This window comes from Taudactylus pleione, unplaced genomic scaffold (assembly GCF_031769625.1).
Source record: "Taudactylus pleione unplaced genomic scaffold, aTauple2 ptg000393l, whole genome shotgun sequence".
Classification (NCBI taxonomy): domain Eukaryota; kingdom Metazoa; phylum Chordata; class Amphibia; order Anura; family Myobatrachidae; genus Taudactylus; species Taudactylus pleione.
In genome coordinates this window covers 4,310,720-4,326,913 of record NW_028284794.1, presented here as the reverse complement: position 1 = coordinate 4,326,913, position 16,194 = coordinate 4,310,720, and the positions used below count along the sequence as shown (strand labels likewise).

The window sequence follows — 16,194 nt, the reverse complement described above, 5'->3', positions numbered from 1 at the left end:
GTATTCTCTAAACTGGATATTTTTAGTATAATAATTATGAGAACTGATAAGAATGTGAGTTATTTAATGACTATGTGCTAGTGATATAGGTATCAGTTTGAGGTATAATCACATTATTGAAAGTAGATAACAATCTTGGTAATTAGTTTCTAGTATAGTATTATTGGGCAGAATAGAGCATTTTATCTTCAAAATGATAACCGACCCTGACGTGATTTGAACACGCAACCTTCTAATATTGAGTCAGATGAGCTAACGTTGCCTCTTATTAAAACTGATTCAGTAGATTTTCTGGTGGTTTATATTACAAATAGTTCATCTGCTTATGCTAAACCTTGAATTAGGTAGTTGTCAAGCAAACAAGCTTACATCCTTGGTATCAAAACAAAAAGATATGTATTCTGGTTTTTCCTTCAGTGTAGAGTTTTTATGCCTCATAGTATACGTCATGTGAATGGAAAAAGTCATCTTTAAAATCAAATTGGTACTAAATGTATTTCTAAAAAAGACAAGAGACGGCAGGGATCCAAAATTGATCCAGAAAAGCTAATTGCTTTTAAATGTATTGTTACATTACAGACATTTAGAGTTGGCCTTCAAGTAAAGTTTAATCTAAACTGGATATTTTTAGTATTATAATTATGAGAACTGATAAGAAGGTGAGATATTTAATGACTATGTGCTAGTGATATAGGTATCAGTTTGAGCTATAATCACATTATTGAAAGTAGACAGCATTCTTAGTATTTAGTTTCTTGTATAGTATTTTTTTGGCAGAAAAGAGCATTTAATCTTCAAAATTACAACTGACCCCGACGTGATTTGAACACGCAACCTTCTGATCTGGAGTCAGACGCGCTACCGTTGCGCCACGAGGTCTCTTGTTAAATCTGATTCTGTAGATTTTTCTGGTGGTTTATATTACAAATAGATCATCTGCTTATACTAAACCTTGAATTAGGTAGTTGTCAAGCAAACAAACCTACATCCTCGGTAACAAAACAAAAAGATATGTCTGGTGGTTTTTCCTTTAGTGTATAATTTTTATTCATCACAGTATAGGTCATTTGAATGGAAAAAGTCATCCATAAAATCAAATTGGTACTAAATGTATTGTTAAAATAGACAAGTGATGGTAGTGATCCAAAATTGATCCAGAAAAGATCATTGCTTTTAAATGTATTGTTACATTACAGACATTTAGAGTTGGCCTTCAAGTAACGTATTCTCTAAACTGGATATTTTTTGTATAATAATTATGAGTACTGATAAGAATGTGAGTTATTTAATGACTATGTGCTAGTGATATAGGTATCAGTTTGAGGTATAATCACATTATTGAAAGTAGATAACAATCTTGGTAATTAGTTTCTAGTATAGTATTATTGGGCAGAATAGAGCATTTTATCATCAAAATGATAACCGACCCTGACGTGATTTGAACACGCAACCTTCTAATCTTGAGTCAGATGAGCTAACGTTGCCTCTTATTAAAACTGATTCAGTAGATTTTCTGGTGGTTTATATTACAAATGGTTCATCTGCTTATGCTAAACCTTGAATTAGGTAGTTGTCAAGCAAACAAACCTACATCCTTGGTAACAAAACAAAAAGATATGTATTCTGGTTTTTCCTTCAGTGTAGAGTTTTTATGCCTCATAGTATACGTCATGTGAATGGAAAAAGTCATCTTTAAAATCAAATTGGTACTAAATGTATTTCTAAAAAAGACAAGTGACGGCAGTGATCCAAAATTGATCCAGAAAAGCTAATTGCTTTTAAATGTATTGTTACATTACAGACATTTAGAGTTGGCCTTCAAGTAACGTATTCTCTAAACTGGATATTTTTAGTATTATAATTATGAGAACTGATAAGAAGGTGAGATATTTAATGACTATGTGCTTGTGATATAGGTATCAGTTTGAGCTATAATCACATTATTGAAAGTAGACAGCAATCTTAGTATTTAGTTTCTTGTATAGTATTTTTTTGGCAGAAAAGAGCATTTTATCTTTAAAATGACAACTGACCCCGACGTGATTTGAACAAGCAACCTTCTGATCTGGAGTCAGACGCGCTACCGTTGTGCCACGAGGTCTCTTGTTAAATCCGATTCAGTAGATTTTTCTGGTGGTTTATATTACAAATAGATCATCTGCTTATACTAAACCTTGAATTAGGTAGTTGTCAAGCAAACAAACCTTCATCCTCGGTAACAAAACAAAAAGATATGTCTGGTGGTTTTTCCTTTAGTGTATAATTTTTATTCATCACAGTATAGGTCATTTGAATGGAAAAAGTCATCCATAAAATCAAATTGGTACTAAATGTATTGTTAAAATAGACAAGTGATGGTAGTGATCCAAAATTGATCCAGAAAAGCTAATTGCTTTTAAATGTATTGTTACATTACAGACATTTAGAGTTGGCCTTCAAGTAACGTATTCTCTAAACTGGATATTTTTTGTATAATAATTATGAGAACTGATAAGAATGTGAGTTATTTAATGACTATGTGCTAGTGATATAGGTATCAGTTTGAGGTATAATCACATTATTGAAAGTAGATAACAATCTTGGTAATTAGTTTCTAGTATAGTATTTTTGGGCAGAATAGAGCATTTTATCTTCAAAATGATAACTGACCCTGACGTGATTTGAACACGCAACCTTCTAATATTGAGTCAGATGAGCTAACGTTGCCTCTTATTAAAACTGATTCAGTAGATTTTCTGGTGGTTTATATTACAAATAGTTCATCTGCTTATGCTAAACCTTGAATTAGGTAGTTGTCAAGCAAACAAGCTTACATCCTTGGTATCAAAACAAAAAGATATGTATTCTGGTTTTTCCTTCAGTGTAGAGTTTTTATGCCTCATAGTATACGTCATGTGAATGGAAAAAGTCATCTTTAAAATCAAATTGGTACTAAATGTATTTCTAAAAAAGACAAGAGACGGCAGTGATCCAAAATTGATCCAGAAAAGCTAATTGCTTTTAAAAGTATTGTTACATTATAGACATTTAGAGTTGGCCTTCAAGTAAATTTTAATCTAAACTGGATATTTTTAGTATTATAATTATGAGAACTGATAAGAAGGTGAGATATTTAATGACTATGTGCTTGTGATATAGGTATCAGTTTGAGCTATAATCACATTATTGAAAGTAGACAGCAATCTTAGTATTTAGTTTCTTGTATAGTATTTTTTTGGCAGAAAAGAGCATTTTATCTTTAAAATGACAACTGACCCCGACGTGATTTGAACAAGCAACCTTCTGATCTGGAGTCAGACGCGCTACCGTTGTGCCACGAGGTCTCTTGTTAAATCCGATTCAGTAGATTTTTCTGGTGGTTTATATTACAAATAGATCATCTGCTTATACTAAACCTTGAATTAGGTAGTTGTCAAGCAAACAAACCTTCATCCTCGGTAACAAAACAAAAAGATATGTCTGGTGGTTTTTCCTTTAGTGTATAATTTTTATTCATCACAGTATAGGTCATTTGAATGGAAAAAGTCATCCATAAAATCAAATTGGTACTAAATGTATTGTTAAAATAGACAAGTGATGGTAGTGATCCAAAATTGATCCAGAAAAGCTAATTGCTTTTAAATGTATTGTTACATTACAGACATTTAGAGTTGGCCTTCAAGTAACGTATTCTCTAAACTGGATATTTTTTGTATAATAATTATGAGAACTGATAAGAATGTGAGTTATTTAATGACTATGTGCTAGTGATATAGGTATCAGTTTGAGGTATAATCACATTATTGAAAGTAGATAACAATCTTGGTAATTAGTTTCTAGTATAGTATTTTTGGGCAGAATAGAGCATTTTATCTTCAAAATGATAACTGACCCTGACGTGATTTGAACACGTAACCTTCTAATATTGAGTCAGATGAGCTAACGTTGCCTCTTATTAAAACTGATTCAGTAGATTTTCTGGTGGTTTATATTACAAATAGTTCATCTGCTTATGCTAAACCTTGAATTAGGTAGTTGTCAAGCAAACAAGCTTACATCCTTGGTATCAAAACAAAAAGATATGTATTCTGGTTTTTCCTTCAGTGTAGAGTTTTTATGCCTCATAGTATACGTCATGTGAATGGAAAAAGTCATCTTTAAAATCAAATTGGTACTAAATGTATTTCTAAAAAAGACAAGAGACGGCAGTGATCCAAAATTGATCCAGAAAAGCTAATTGCTTTTAAAAGTATTGTTACATTATAGACATTTAGAGTTGGCCTTCAAGTAAATTTTAATCTAAACTGGATATTTTTAGTATTATAATTATGAGAACTGATAAGAAGGTGTGATATTTAATAACTATGTGCTAGTGATATAGGTATCAGTTTGAGCTATAATCACATTATTGAAAGTAGACAGCATTCTTAGTATTTAGTTTCTTGTATAGTATTTTTTTGGCAGAAAAGAGCATTTAATCTTCAAAATGACAACTGACCCCGACGTGATTTGAACACGCAACCTTCTGATCTGGAGTCAGACACGCTAGCGTCGCGCCACGAGGTCTCTTGTTAAATCGGATTCTGTAGATTTTTCTGGTGGTTTATATTACAAATAGATCATCTGCTTATACTAAACCTTGAATTAGGTAGTTGTCAAGCAAACAAACCTACATCCTCGGTAACAAAACAAAAAGATATGTCTGGTGGTTTTTCCTTTAGTGTATAATTTTTATTCATCACAGTATAGGTCATTTGATTGGAAAAAGTCATCCATAAAATCAAATTGGTACTAAATGTATTGTTAAAATAGACAAGTGATGGTAGTGATCCAAAATTGATCCAGAAAAGCTAATTGCTTTTAAATGTATTGTTACATTACAGACATTTAGAGTTGGCCTTCAAGTAACGTATTCTCTAAACTGGATATTTTTTGTATAATAATTATGAGAACTGATAAGAATGTGAGTTATTTAATGACTATGTGCTATTGATATAGGTATCAGTTTGAGGTATAATCACATTATTGAAAGTAGATAACAATCTTGGTAATTAGTTTCTTGTATAGTATTTTTGGGCAGAATAGAGCTTTTTATCTTCAAAATGATAACCGACCCTGACGTGATTTGAACACGCAACCTTCTAATATTGAGTCAGATGAGCTAACGTTGCCTCTTATTAAAACTGATTCAGTAGATTTTCTGGTTGTTTATATTACAAATAGTTCATCTGCTTATGCTAAACCTTGAATTAGGTAGTTGTCAAGCAAACAAGCTTACATCCTTGGTATCAAAACAAAAAGATATGTATTCTGGTTTTTCCTTCAGTGTAGAGTTTTTATGCCTCATAGTATACGTCATGTGAATGGAAAAAGTCATCTTTAAAATCAAATTGGTACTAAATGTATTTCTAAAAAAGACAAGAGACGGCAGTGATCCAAAATTGATCCAGAAAAGCTAATTGCTTTTAAATGTATTGTTACATTACAGACATTTAGAGTTGGCCTTCAAGTAAAGTTTAATCTAAACTGGATATTTTTAGTATTATAATTATGAGAACTGATAAGAAGGTGAGATATTTAATGACTATGTGCTAGTGATATAGGTATCAGTTTGAGCTATAATCACATTATTGAAAGTAGACAGCATTCTTAGTATTTAGTTTCTTGTATAGTATTTTTTTGGCAGAAAAGAGCATTTAATCTTCAAAATTACAACTGACCCCGACGTGATTTGAACACGCAACCTTCTGATCTGGAGTCAGACGCGCTACCGTTGCGCCACGAGGTCTCTTGTTAAATCTGATTCTGTAGATTTTTCTGGTGGTTTATATTACAAATAGATCATCTGCTTATACTAAACCTTGAATTAGGTAGTTGTCAAGCAAACAAACCTACATCCTCGGTAACAAAACAAAAAGATATGTCTGGTGGTTTTTCCTTTAGTGTATAATTTTTATTCATCACAGTATAGGTCATTTGAATGGAAGAAGTCATCCATAAAATCAAATTGGTACTAAATGTATTGTTAAAATAGAAAAGTGATGGTAGTGATCCAAAATTGATCCAGAAAAGATCATTGCTTTTAAATGTATTGTTACATTACAGACATTTAGAGTTGGCCTTCAAGTAACGTATTCTCTAAACTGGATATTTTTTGTATAATAATTATGAGAACTGATAAGAATGTGAGTTATTTAATGACTATGTGCTAGTGATATAGGTATCAGTTTGAGGTATAATCACATTATTGAAAGTAGATAACAATCTTGGTAATTAGTTTCTAGTATAGTATTATTGGGAAGAATAGAGCATTTTATCATCAAAATGATAACCGACCCTGACGTGATTTGAACACACAACCTTCTAATCTTGAGTCAGATGAGCTAACGTTGCCTCTTATTAAAACTGATTCAGTAGATTTTCTGGTGGTTTATATTACAAATGGTTCATCTGCTTATGCTAAACCTTGAATTAGGTAGTTGTCAAGCAAACAAACCTACATCCTTGGTAACAAAACAAAAAGATATGTATTCTGGTTTTTCCTTCAGTGTAGAGTTTTTATGCCTCATAGTATACGTCATGTGAATGGAAAAAGTCATCTTTAAAATCAAATTGGTACTAAATGTATTTCTAAAAAAGACAAGTGACGGCAGTGATCCAAAATTGATCCAGAAAAGCTAATTGCTTTTAAATGTATTGTTACATTACAGACATTTAGAGTTGGCCTTCAAGTAACGTATTCTCTAAACTGGATATTTTTAGTATTATAATTATGAGAACTGATAAGAAGGTGAGATATTTAATGACTATGTGCTAGTGATATAGGTATCAGTTTGAGCTATAATCACATTATTGAAAGTAGACAGCAATCTTAGTGTTTAGTTTCTTGTATAGTATTTTTTTGGCAGAAAAGAGCATTTTATCTTTAAAATGACAACTGACCCCGACGTGATTTGAACAAGCAACCTTCTGATCTGGAGTCAGACGCGCTACCGTTGTGCCACGAGGTCTCTTGTTAAATCCGATTCAGTAGATTTTTCTGGTGGTTTATATTACAAATAGATCATCTGCTTATACTAAACTTTGAATTAGGTAGTTGTCAAGCAAACAAACCTTCATCCTCGGTAACAAAACAAAAAGATATGTCTGGTGGTTTTTCCTTTAGTGTATAATTTTTATTCATCACAGTATAGGTCATTTGAATGGAAAAAGTCATCCATAAAATCAAATTGGTACTAAATGTATTGTTAAAATAGACAAGTGATGGTAGTGATCCAAAATTGATCCAGAAAAGCTAATTGCTTTTAAATGTATTGTTACATTACAGACATTTAGAGTTGGCCTTCAAGTAACGTATTCTCTAAACTGGATATTTTTTGTATAATAATTATGAGAACTGATAAGAATGTGAGTTATTTAATGACTATGTGCTAGTGATATAGGTATCAGTTTGAGGTATAATCACATTATTGAAAGTAGATAACAATCTTGGTAATTAGTTTCTAGTATAGTATTTTTGGGCAGAATAGAGCATTTTATCTTCAAAATGATAACTGACCCTGACGTGATTTGAACATGCAACCTTCTAATATTGAGTCAGATGAGCTAACGTTGCCTCTTATTAAAACTGATTCAGTAGATTTTCTGGTGGTTTATATTACAAATAGTTCATCTGCTTATGCTAAACCTTGAATTAGGTAGTTGTCAAGCAAACAAGCTTACATCCTTGGTATCAAAACAAAAAGATATGTATTCAGGTTTTTCCTTCAGTGTAGAGTTTTTATGCCTCATAGTATACATCATGTGAATGGAAAAAGTCATCTTTAAAATCAAATTGGTACTAAATGTATTTCTAAAAAAGACAAGAGACGGCAGTGATCCAAAATTGATCCAGAAAAGCTAATTGCTTTTAAAAGTATTGTTACATTATAGACATTTAGAGTTGGCCTTCAAGTAAATTTTAATCTAAACTGGATATTTTTAGTATTATAATTATGAGAACTGATAAGAAGGTGTGATATTTAATGACTATGTGCTAGTGATATAGGTATCAGTTTGAGCTATAATCACATTATTGAAAGTAGACAGCATTCTTAGTATTTAGTTTCTTGTATAGTATTTTTTTGGCAGAAAAGAGCATTTAATCTTCAAAATGACAACTGACCCCGACGTGATTTGAACACGCAACCTTCTGATCTGGAGTCAGACACGCTAGCATCGCGCCACGAGGTCTCTTGTTAAATCTGATTCTGTAGATTTTTCTGGTGGTTTATATTACAAATAGATCATCTGCTTATACTAAACCTTGAATTAGGTAGTTGTCAAGCAAACAAACCTACATCCTCGGTAACAAAACAAAAAGATATGTCTGGTGGTTTTTCCTTTAGTGTATAATTTTTATTCATCACAGTATAGGTCATTTGAATGGAAAAAGTCATCCATAAAATCAAATTGGTACTAAATGTATTGTTAAAATAGACAAGTGATGGTAGTGATCCAAAATTGATCCAGAAAAGCTAATTGCTTTTAAATGTATTGTTACATTACAGACATTTAGAGTTGGCCTTCAAGTAACGTATTCTCTAAACTGGATATTTTTTGTATAATAATTATGAGAACTGATAAGAATGTGAGTTATTTAATGACTATGTGCTATTGATATAGGTATCAGTTTGAGGTATAATCACATTATTGAAAGTAGATAACAATCTTGGTAATTAGTTTCTTGTATAGTATTTTTGGGCAGAATAGAGCTTTTTATCTTCAAAATGATAACCGACCCTGACGTGATTTGAACACGCAACCTTCTAATATTGAGTCAGATGAGCTAACGTTGCCTCTTATTAAAACTGATTCAGTAGATTTTCTGGTGGTTTATATTACAAATGGTTCATCTGCTTATGCTAAACCTTGAATTAGGTAGTTGTCAAGCAAACAAACCTACATCCTTGGTAACAAAACAAAAAGATATGTATTCTGGTTTTTCCTTCAGTGTAGAGTTTTTATGCCTCATAGTATACGTCATGTGAATGGAAAAAGTCATCTTTAAAATCAAATTGGTACTAAATGTATTTCTAAAAAAGACAAGTGACGGCAGTGATCCAAAATTGATCCAGAAAAGCTAATTGCTTTTAAATGTATTGTTACATTACAGACATTTAGAGTTGGCCTTCAAGTAACGTATTCTCTAAACTGGATATTTTTAGTATTATAATTATGAGAACTGATAAGAAGGTGAGATATTTAATGACTATGTGCTAGTGATATAGGTATCAGTTTGAGCTATAATCACATTATTGAAAGTAGACAGCAATCTTAGTATTTAGTTTCTTGTATAGAATTTTTTTGGCAGAAAAGAGCATTTTATCTTTAAAATGACAACTGACCCCGACGTGATTTGAACAAGCAACCTTCTGATCTGGAGTCAGACGCGCTACCGTTGTGCCACGAGGTCTCTTGTTAAATCCGATTCAGTAGATTTTTCTGGTGGTTTATATTACAAATAGATCATCTGCTTATACTAAACTTTGAATTAGGTAGTTGTCAAGCAAACAAACCTTCATCCTCGGTAACAAAACAAAAAGATATGTCTGGTGGTTTTTCCTTTAGTGTATAATTTTTATTCATCACAGTATAGGTCATTTGAATGGAAAAAGTCTTCCATAAAATCAAATTGGTACTAAATTTATTGTTAAAATAGACAAGTGATGGTAGTGATCCAAAATTGATCCAGAAAAGCTAATTGCTTTTAAATGTATTGTTACATTACAGACATTTAGAGTTGGCCTTCAAGTAACGTATTCTCTAAACTGGATATTTTTTGTATAATAATTATGAGAACTGATAAGAATGTGAGTTATTTAATGACTATGTGCTAGTGATATAGGTATCAGTTTGAGGTATAATCACATTATTGAAAGTAGATAACAATCTTGGTAATTAGTTTCTAGTATAGTATTTTTGGGCAGAATAGAGCATTTTATCTTCAAAATGATAACTGACCCTGACGTGATTTGAACACGCAACCTTCTAATATTGAGTCAGATGAGCTAACGTTGCCTCTTATTAAAACTGATTCAGTAGATTTTCTGGTGGTTTATATTACAAATAGTTCATCTGCTTATGCTAAACCTTGAATTAGGTAGTTGTCAAGCAAACAAGCTTACATCCTTGGTATCAAAACAAAAAGATATGTATTCTGGTTTTTCCTTCAGTGTAGAGTTTTTATGCCTCATAGTATACATCATGTGAATGGAAAAAGTCATCTTTAAAATCAAATTGGTACTAAATGTATTTCTAAAAAAGACAAGAGACGGCAGTGATCCAAAATTGATCCAGAAAAGCTAATTGCTTTTAAAAGTATTGTTACATTATAGACATTTAGAGTTGGCCTTCAAGTAAATTTTAATCTAAACTGGATATTTTTAGTATTATAATTATGAGAACTGATAAGAAGGTGTGATATTTAATGACTATGTGCTAGTGATATAGGTATCAGTTTGAGCTATAATCACATTATTGAAAGTAGACAGCATTCTTAGTATTTAGTTTCTTGTATAGTATTTTTTTGGCAGAAAAGAGCATTTAATCTTCAAAATGACAACTGACCCCGACGTGATTTGAACACGCAACCTTCTGATCTGGAGTCAGACACGCTAGCATCGCGCCACGAGGTCTCTTGTTAAATCTGATTCTGTAGATTTTTCTGGTGGTTTATATTACAAATAGATCATCTGCTTATACTAAACCTTGAATTAGGTAGTTGTCAAGCAAACAAACCTACATCCTCGGTAACAAAACAAAAAGATATGTCTGGTGGTTTTTCCTTTAGTGTATAATTTTTATTCATCACAGTATACGTCATGTGAATGGAAAAAGTCATCTTTAAAATCAAATTGGTACTAAATGTATTTCTAAAAAAGACAAGAGACGGCAGTGATCCAAAATTGATCCAGAAAAGCTAATTGCTTTTAAATGTATTGTTACATTACAGACATTTAGAGTTGGCCTTCAAGTAAAGTTTAATCTAAACTGGATATTTTTAGTATTATAATTATGAGAACTGATAAGAAGGTGAGATATTTAATGACTATGTGCTAGTGATATAGGTATCAGTTTGAGCTATAATCACATTATTGAAAGTAGACAGCATTCTTAGTATTTAGTTTCTTGTATAGTATTTTTTTGGCAGAAAAGAGCATTTAATCTTCAAAATGACAACTGACCCCGACGTGATTTGAACAAGCAACCTTCTGATCTGGAGTCAGACGCGCTACCGTTGTGCCACGAGGTCTCTTGTTAAATCCGATTCAGTAGATTTTTCTGGTGGTTTATATTACAAATAGATCATCTGCTTATACTAAACTTTGAATTAGGTAGTTGTCAAGCAAACAAACCTTCATCCTCGGTAACAAAACAAAAAGATATGTCTGGTGGTTTTTCCTTTAGTGTATAATTTTTATTCATCACAGTATAGGTCATTTGAATGGAAAAAGTCATCCATAAAATCAAATTGGTACTAAATGTATTGTTAAAATAGACAAGTGATGGTAGTGATCCAAAATTGATCCAGAAAAGCTAATTGCTTTTAAATGTATTGTTACATTACAGACATTTAGAGTTGGCCTTCAAGTAACGTATTCTCTAAACTGGATATTTTTTGTATAATAATTATGAGAACTGATAAGAATGTGAGTTATTTAATGACTATGTGCTAGTGATATAGGTATCAGTTTGAGGTATAATCACATTATTGAATGTAGATAACAATCTTGGTAATTAGTTTCTAGTATAGTATTTTTGGGCAGAATAGAGCATTTTATCTTCAAAATGATAACTGACCCTGACGTGATTTGAACACGCAACCTTCTAATATTGAGTCAGATGAGCTAACGTTGCCTCTTATTAAAACTGATTCAGTAGATTTTCTGGTGGTTTATATTACAAATAGTTCATCTGCTTATGCTAAACCTTGAATTAGGTAGTTGTCAAGCAAACAAGCTTACATCCTTGGTATCAAAACAAAAAGATATGTATTCTGGTTTTTCCTTCAGTGTAGAGTTTTTATGCCTCATAGTATACATCATGTGAATGGAAAAAGTCATCTTTAAAATCAAATTGGTACTAAATGTATTTCTAAAAAAGACAAGAGACGGCAGTGATCCAAAATTGATCCAGAAAAGCTAATTGCTTTTAAAAGTATTGTTACATTATAGACATTTAGAGTTGGCCTTCAAGTAAATTTTAATCTAAACTGGATATTTTTAGTATTATAATTATGAGAACTGATAAGAAGGTGTGATATTTAATGACTATGTGCTAGTGATATAGGTATCAGTTTGAGCTATAATCACATTATTGAAAGTAGACAGCATTCTTAGTATTTAGTTTCTTGTATAGTATTTTTTTGGCAGAAAAGAGCATTTAATCTTCAAAATGACAACTGACCCCGACGTGATTTGAACACGCAACCTTCTGATCTGGAGTCAGACACGCTAGCGTCACGCCACGAGGTCTCTTGTTAAATCTGATTCTGTAGATTTTTCTGGTGGTTTATATTACAAATAGATCATCTGCTTATACTAAACCTTGAATTAGGTAGTTGTCAAGCAAACAAACCTACATCCTCGGTAACAAAACAAAAAGATATGTCTGGTGGTTTTTCCTTTAGTGTATAATTTTTATTCATCACAGTATAGGTCATTTGAATGGAAAAAGTCATCCATAAAATCAAATTGGTACTAAATGTATTGTTAAAATAGACAAGTGATGGTAGTGATCCAAAATTGATCCAGAAAAGCTAATTGCTTTTAAATGTATTGTTACATTACAGACATTTAGAGTTGGCCTTCAAGTAATGTATTCTCTAAACTGGATATTTTTTGTATAATAATTATGAGAACTGATAAGAATGTGAGTTATTTAATGACTATGTGCTATTGATATAGGTATCAGTTTGAGGTATAATCACATTATTGAAAGTAGATAACAATCTTGGTAATTAGTTTCTTGTATAGTATTTTTGGGCAGAATAGAGCTTTTTATCTTCAAAATGATAACCGACCCTGACGTGATTTGAACACGCAACCTTCTAATATTGAGTCAGATGAGCTAACGTTGCCTCTTATTAAAACTGATTCAGTAGATTTTCTGGTGGTTTATATTACAAATAGTTCATCTGCTTATGCTAAACCTTGAATTAGGTAGTTGTCAAGCAAACAAGCTTACATCCTTGGTATCAAAACAAAAAGATATGTATTCTGGTTTTTCCTTCAGTGTAGAGTTTTTATGCCTCATAGTATACATCATGTGAATGGAAAAAGTCATCTTTAAAATCAAATTGGTACTAAATGTATTTCTAAAAAAGACAAGAGACGGCAGTGATCCAAAATTGATCCAGAAAAGCTAATTGCTTTTAAAAGTATTGTTACATTATAGACATTTAGAGTTGGCCTTCAAGTAAATTTTAATCTAAACTGGATATTTTTAGTATTATAATTATGAGAACTGATAAGAAGGTGTGATATTTAATGACTATGTGCTAGTGATATAGGTATCAGTTTGAGCTATAATCACATTATTGAAAGTAGACAGCATTCTTAGTATTTAGTTTCTTGTATAGTATTTTTTTGGCAGAAAAGAGCATTTAATCTTCAAAATGACAACTGACCCCGACGTGATTTGAACAAGCAACCTTCTGATCTGGAGTCAGACGCGCTACCGTTGTGCCACGAGGTCTCTTGTTAAATCCGATTCAGTAGATTTTTCTGGTGGTTTATATTACAAATAGATCATCTGCTTATACTAAACTTTGAATTAGGTAGTTGTCAAGCAAACAAACCTTCATCCTCGGTAACAAAACAAAAAGATATGTCTGGTGGTTTTTCCTTTAGTGTATAATTTTTATTCATCACAGTATAGGTCATTTGAATGGAAAAAGTCATCCATAAAATCAAATTGGTACTAAATGTATTGTTAAAATAGACAAGTGATGGTAGTGATCCAAAATTGATCCAGAAAAGCTAATTGCTTTTAAATGTATTGTTACATTACAGACATTTAGAGTTGGCCTTCAAGTAACGTATTCTCTAAACTGGATATTTTTTGTATAATAATTATGAGAACTGATAAGAATGTGAGTTATTTAATGACTATGTGCTAGTGATATAGGTATCAGTTTGAGGTATAATCACATTATTGAATGTAGATAACAATCTTGGTAATTAGTTTCTAGTATAGTATTTTTGGGCAGAATAGAGCATTTTATCTTCAAAATGATAACTGACCCTGACGTGATTTGAACACGCAACCTTCTAATATTGAGTCAGATGAGCTAACGTTGCCTCTTATTAAAACTGATTCAGTAGATTTTCTGGTGGTTTATATTACAAATAGTTCATCTGCTTATGCTAAACCTTGAATTAGGTAGTTGTCAAGCAAACAAGCTTACATCCTTGGTATCAAAACAAAAAGATATGTATTCTGGTTTTTCCTTCAGTGTAGAGTTTTTATGCCTCATAGTATACATCATGTGAATGGAAAAAGTCATCTTTAAAATCAAATTGGTACTAAATGTATTTCTAAAAAAGACAAGAGACGGCAGTGATCCAAAATTGATCCAGAAAAGCTAATTGCTTTTAAAAGTATTGTTACATTATAGACATTTAGAGTTGGCCTTCAAGTAAATTTTAATCTAAACTGGATATTTTTAGTATTATAATTATGAGAACTGATAAGAAGGTGTGATATTTAATGACTATGTGCTAGTGATATAGGTATCAGTTTGAGCTATAATCACATTATTGAAAGTAGACAGCATTCTTAGTATTTAGTTTCTTGTATAGTATTTTTTTGGCAGAAAAGAGCATTTAATCTTCAAAATGACAACTGACCCCGACGTGATTTGAACACGCAACCTTCTGATCTGGAGTCAGACACGCTAGCGTCACGCCACGAGGTCTCTTGTTAAATCTGATTCTGTAGATTTTTCTGGTGGTTTATATTACAAATAGATCATCTGCTTATACTAAACCTTGAATTAGGTAGTTGTCAAGCAAACAAACCTACATCCTCGGTAACAAAACAAAAAGATATGTCTGGTGGTTTTTCCTTTAGTGTATAATTTTTATTCATCACAGTATAGGTCATTTGAATGGAAAAAGTCATCCATAAAATCAAATTGGTACTAAATGTATTGTTAAAATAGACAAGTGATGGTAGTGATCCAAAATTGATCCAGAAAAGCTAATTGCTTTTAAATGTATTGTTACATTACAGACATTTAGAGTTGGCCTTCAAGTAATGTATTCTCTAAACTGGATATTTTTTGTATAATAATTATGAGAACTGATAAGAATGTGAGTTATTTAATGACTATGTGCTATTGATATAGGTATCAGTTTGAGGTATAATCACATTATTGAAAGTAGATAACAATCTTGGTAATTAGTTTCTTGTATAGTATTTTTGGGCAGAATAGAGCTTTTTATCTTCAAAATGATAACCGACCCTGACGTGATTTGAACACGCAACCTTCTAATATTGAGTCAGATGAGCTAACGTTGCCTCTTATTAAAACTGATTCAGTAGATTTTCTGGTGGTTTATATTACAAATAGTTCATCTGCTTATGCTAAACCTTGAATTAGGTAGTTGTCAAGCAAACAAGCTTACATCCTTGGTATCAAAACAAAAAGATATGTATTCTGGTTTTTCCTTCAGTGTAGAGTTTTTATGCCTCATAGTATACATCATGTGAATGGAAAAAGTCATCTTTAAAATCAAATTGGTACTAAATGTATTTCTAAAAAAGACAAGAGACGGCAGTGATCCAAAATTGATCCAGAAAAGCTAATTGCTTTTAAAAGTATTGTTACATTATAGACATTTAGAGTTGGCCTTCAAGTAAATTTTAATCTAAACTGGATATTTTTAGTATTATAATTATGAGAACTGATAAGAAGGTGTGATATTTAATGACTATGTGCTAGTGATATAGGTATCAGTTTGAGCTATAATCACATTATTGAAAGTAGACAGCATTCTTAGTATTTAGTTTCTTGTATAGTATTTTTTTGGCAGAAAAGAGCATTTAATCTTCAAAATGACAACTGACCCCGACGTGATTTGAACACACAACCTTCTGATCTGGAGTCAGACACGCTAGCGTCGCGCCACGAGGTCTCTTGTTAAATCTGATTCTGTAGATTTTTCTGGT

General features: G+C 31.7%; 10 non-coding genes across 10 annotated transcripts; all 10 read right to left on the bottom strand.

Moving 5' to 3' along the window:
- Positions 1–807: 807 nt before the first annotated feature.
- Positions 808–879, bottom strand: TRNAW-CCA (transfer RNA tryptophan (anticodon CCA)). The gene has a single exon. It is a non-coding gene; the product is annotated as a tRNA-Trp (tRNA).
- A 1,150-nt stretch (positions 880–2,029) lies between these two features.
- Positions 2,030–2,101, bottom strand: TRNAW-CCA (transfer RNA tryptophan (anticodon CCA)). Its single transcript has one exon. It is a non-coding gene; the product is annotated as a tRNA-Trp (tRNA).
- Positions 2,102–3,251: 1,150 nt separating this feature from the next.
- TRNAW-CCA (transfer RNA tryptophan (anticodon CCA)) lies at positions 3,252–3,323 on the bottom strand. The gene has a single exon. It is a non-coding gene; the product is annotated as a tRNA-Trp (tRNA).
- A 2,372-nt stretch (positions 3,324–5,695) lies between these two features.
- Positions 5,696–5,767, bottom strand: TRNAW-CCA (transfer RNA tryptophan (anticodon CCA)). The gene has a single exon. It is a non-coding gene; the product is annotated as a tRNA-Trp (tRNA).
- A 1,150-nt stretch (positions 5,768–6,917) lies between these two features.
- On the bottom strand, positions 6,918–6,989 carry TRNAW-CCA (transfer RNA tryptophan (anticodon CCA)). The gene has a single exon. It is a non-coding gene; the product is annotated as a tRNA-Trp (tRNA).
- A 1,150-nt stretch (positions 6,990–8,139) lies between these two features.
- TRNAW-CCA (transfer RNA tryptophan (anticodon CCA)) lies at positions 8,140–8,211 on the bottom strand. The gene has a single exon. It is a non-coding gene; the product is annotated as a tRNA-Trp (tRNA).
- Positions 8,212–9,361: 1,150 nt separating this feature from the next.
- On the bottom strand, positions 9,362–9,433 carry TRNAW-CCA (transfer RNA tryptophan (anticodon CCA)). Its single transcript has one exon. It is a non-coding gene; the product is annotated as a tRNA-Trp (tRNA).
- Positions 9,434–10,583: 1,150 nt separating this feature from the next.
- Positions 10,584–10,655, bottom strand: TRNAW-CCA (transfer RNA tryptophan (anticodon CCA)). The gene has a single exon. It is a non-coding gene; the product is annotated as a tRNA-Trp (tRNA).
- A 545-nt stretch (positions 10,656–11,200) lies between these two features.
- TRNAW-CCA (transfer RNA tryptophan (anticodon CCA)) lies at positions 11,201–11,272 on the bottom strand. The gene has a single exon. It is a non-coding gene; the product is annotated as a tRNA-Trp (tRNA).
- A 2,372-nt stretch (positions 11,273–13,644) lies between these two features.
- Positions 13,645–13,716, bottom strand: TRNAW-CCA (transfer RNA tryptophan (anticodon CCA)). Its single transcript has one exon. It is a non-coding gene; the product is annotated as a tRNA-Trp (tRNA).
- Between the last annotated feature and the right edge of the window lie 2,478 nt (positions 13,717–16,194).